Genomic DNA, 4,430 nt, shown 5'->3' with positions numbered 1-4,430 from the left:
GCCTGTGGAGCGAGTTCTGAGTGAACGAGACACACCTTTCCAGGCAGAGGACAGGTATGATGCCTCAGAGATTGCAGTGTTGCTCTTTGCCCAGTGACACACTCAATGAGGATGTTCCCAGGCTCTGTCAGGCCTTGTTTGTATCAATTGTTTCCGTTCTTGTTAATACATTGTGTACACGGGACATTCTAGTTTGATGTCACCATGTGGCAACCCATAGCTTTGTTTATTAATATATTCCAGCAACACCGTTTTTGCAGGAAGTGTGGTACCCCAAATATATTCATTTGTTGTATATGGATTATCACAGGCCCTTGTGTCACCCTAGGATGGTGCCTGTGAAAGGAGAGACACTCTCATTACTTCTCCCTTTCATACTACAGCAGAGAGGCAAGGATTTCTACCCCAGATACAGACAGTAATCTGACCAGAATATTCGCCAAAATAAATCAGCACTTCTTAATAAGGACACCATCATCAAGGCTAAGGTGGGTACGCACTTAAAGAATGACTTAGGCCCTCATTCAGAGCCGCACGTTACCAACAGTACGCTCGTTGCGTTCCGATGTTGACTAACCGCGCATGCGTCGGTGTTACACTGCGCATGTGCGTACGGCAGATTGCGAGCTTTTTTTCTGTCGTTCCTAAAATAGCGTACAAAAAGTGACATGTCAAATGTGATTGACAGAACAGGGCGTTTTTGGGTGTTGACGGGGGTGGAGATGGAAAAACGCAGGCGTGGCGAGGCGTTTTTGGGGCGTACATACATTAGCAGATGCGAACGTCAAATGTGTTCGGACCGTCACATACGTCACTGGAACATCCTCTTTCCCTTCAAAATGCTCGCACAGTTTAGGGTCTGGATTACTCGACCACATTGGCGATGGCCTTCTCCTCCGTCCCGGGACTCCATGAAGTTGCAGCGATTAATCGCGGGTGGTCACAAAAGCAATTAGTGTTGTATTGAAAACCGGCTTGGTATGTGTTTGGAAAGCAGTTTATTGGGATAGCACAAAACCGTACGCAGGTGGAAATCATACCTGCTAATGTCAGGATTACACAATCAATTGGCGTACATTTTTTGGGGTTTTTTTTGGCCTCAATTTGTTGTTTATGGCCTATTGTGACAATAATGTCATCATGTTTTAATTAGCTCCCCTTTTTTTTATTAATGTGGAATTTGCATCGTTATGTGATTTTTTAAACGTTCCTTCAAGAGGCCTTTTTTTTTTTTTAAATGAAATGGTTTTTGGTGTCCTTTTTTGCCTTTAGGGCCAGGATTAAATGTAACCCATTTGTACAATAATGTCACAATACAATGTCAGATTTTTAACATAAATTTATTGGTTAAACACAAACCAATTGGCCTAATATTTTGTTTTGTTTTTTTCTGGCAAAGATACTTTTTATCAAAAATAAATAATCAATAACTGCTAACATAAACGTACAAAAATAAATTAAAAACATTTCACAAGAAAGGAGAGGGAAGTTTTTACCAGAAAGGAATATGAGCCAAGCACAGAAGGAGTGTGGGAAAAGTCGCCATTGCTGTCACCGTTTTTTCGCCCGTTTGGATGGGGGAGGGTGGGCGCCAGACCGGGTCCGGGATGCCATCGGGCTGGCCTGTCCAGAGGCAGATGTTGTGGCCTCTGGACTAGGCACAGGGCTAGGCACATTTGGAGGATTGGCTGATGTTGTGCCAGAGGTGGAGGATCCTGATGTTCCGGCAGGAAGGGAGGTCGGCTCCACCATGTGCTGGCGAACGAGCTGCTCCAGGGCATCGGCGATGCGGATGTTGGCCCTGGTATTTTCCGCCAGGGCCTGACCAATGGTCACGTTGGCCGCAGCATTTTGCTCCAGGGCCTCAGCCACCCGTATCAGACTGGCGTCCATCCTCTGAAGAATCTCCGTATGGAAATCCGATTTTAAATTGAGTTCTGTGAGGAGGCCCACTGCCTGCGAGGGGGCACGCCCTGGACTGGCTTCTGCAGGGTTCTCAGCCGGATGTACTGGTTCCTCCCCTGCAGAGCCAGCAGAAATTCTGCGGCCAAGGCTTCCCTCTGGAGCAGACTCATCCGCCTGTGTCTCTGTTGGAAAAATGAGAAAAGAGTCACATTAGAATCTACATATTGGCACAATAGCATTTCAGAGTTGGTGACATCACAATACTTACCTGGGCCAACATGAGGAGCCGCAAAGTCTGGCATGTCCGTATCCATGTTGGACACGCCAAACACCTCCACAGGCTGCACACACCCCTGTGCCAGCTCTTCTAAATCCGTCAACTCCAATGACACAGGGGTGGGACCCCCACCTGTCCCCCTTGCATGCCTAGCCCTGTCCGCGAGTTTTTGCTTTAGGCGATATTTGAAGTCGCCCCATCTGTGGGGAAAAATGGAAGCCATTATCCTTTGGTTTAAAATGGGGTTTGTTTTTAGGGGGGGCAAGGGTTTACTTACCGCCGTTTGACATCCCGGGCTAGACGGACATAATCACCCACTCTATTGACAGCAACGGCTACCTCTTCCCACATTCTCCACTTCTGGCTTAGACTCATATTCCTGTCTGCCTGTGGCAGGATGTCCACACACTTCTGGATCAAAACCTCCATCTCCTTTCTTGTGAAATGTGGCTGCCTTTTTTTTTTGGCCGCTTTGGCCGGAATACTGGGCCCAGCAGCCTCTTCCATGTCATCCTCCTCACCTATTTGTGTAAATTTACAGAATTCACAAAATCACAACTTGCCTAATCTTATGTTTCAAATTAATCGTTGATAGAAAATGCATGAAAGACTTACCGCCTGACTCTTGGCCATTTTTTCCCTGGTCTGTCGCCATGTCTGAGGTCCAAACAAGAAATACACCAGAATTTGAATGTGTTTTCGTGACGTATTTATACATGCGTCCTTATTTTGCGGCCGCATCATTGATTGTGCGGCCCTATGATCCCTACTTAATTTGTGCGGGAAACGAAACACTATTTATGGCTTGGTGTGTCTCAAGTCGAGGTGGCGTTTTTGGATTGTTGGGGGTTATCTTGGCTGGAGTTTATTGATTGCGTAGAAAGGAGTTGGCGGTTGGAGATTCGTTTGTTGGTTAGATTTGCGTTTTTTTTTCCGTTATCTTTGTTGGTTTATATTTTTGGGACCTCGTTTCTTGATTTGGTAAGTTTTGTGAAGTCTAACTTTTGTTCAGTTGTTGTTTCATTGTGTTTCGTATTTTTTGTAATGTTTGGATCCCTAATTTTTTCTATTTTAGATTTTGTTTATTTTCGACCCCAAAGACCTTTTGATTTTGCATCTTAGATATTTGCTCTTGGTAAGTCCATTTTTTATCTTGTATTAGCGAACTAATTAGCGCATTTTTAGTAGTTACTCTTGTGACTTGTATTAGCGAACTAATTAGCGCATTTTTAGTAGTTACTCTTGTGACTTGTATTAGCGAACTAATTAGCGCATTTTAAACAGCTTAATAATCATTCTAACTTTTTGGTGGTTTATCTTTCGCTTTTTGAGCCAACATTTCGACCCGTTTTGATGTACTGTGTTAAATGTCGCTTTGCGGTTTTGCTAAATGGGTGTTTGGCATATTTTAACTTTGGTCTAGCACAAAATTTTTAAACAAAAATGCCCAGAGTGAAATGTGTCAAGTAATTTTGGTGTTTATTTTCAGTTTGGACGTATCATGACAATACCCCGGCATGTAAGCAGCAATGGATGGTATCATCAAGCTAAGTTGTTTTAATATAGTTTTGGGGTGGGTCAAAAGCCTTACTTTGAAATCTTTGAATTTCAGGTTGATCTGGGGCGGATTGTTCTGGCCATGCTCCCGGAAGCCGACCAACCTCAATCTCATCCCAGGCGTAGGCATCGTAGGCATGCAAGGCCCCAGATATTTCGAACACGTGTCACCCTTTTTGGAATGCCCGATGATGAGGTTTTAAGACGCTACCGTCTACCTCCCAAAATCATCATAGACACTCTCTCATTAATAGAAAGTGATCTTGAGCGGCAAATTGACAGTCCAACAGCAATACCACCACTGACGCAATTTATGGCGGTGTTACATTTCTGTGCCTCAGGATCGTTTCAAACAACGGTGGGAATAGTGGTGGGCATCTCCCAATCCTCCTTTTCCCGGATCCTGAGGGCAGTGATGGAGGCACTTTTCAAGCACCTCCATCATTTTATTCAAATGCCTTTGGATATGGGTGCCCTTAGTGTGGCCAAGGCCAATTTTTACCAAATAGCTGGCTTCCCACACATCATAGGGGTTGTGGATGGTACTCACATACCACTTCAGCCTCCAGCACGGCTGGAGGCCATATTTCGAAACAGGAAACACTATCACTCCCTGAATGTAATGGTGGTATGTGATGCCTCCCTCCAGATCCTGTCCCTGAATGCAAAATTACCAGGAAGTGCACATGAC

The sequence above is a fragment of the Taudactylus pleione genome, unplaced genomic scaffold (genome assembly GCF_031769625.1).
Source record: "Taudactylus pleione unplaced genomic scaffold, aTauple2 ptg000073l, whole genome shotgun sequence".
Classification (NCBI taxonomy): Eukaryota; Metazoa; Chordata; class Amphibia; order Anura; family Myobatrachidae; genus Taudactylus; species Taudactylus pleione.
Note: the sequence above shows the minus strand (reverse complement) of the source record.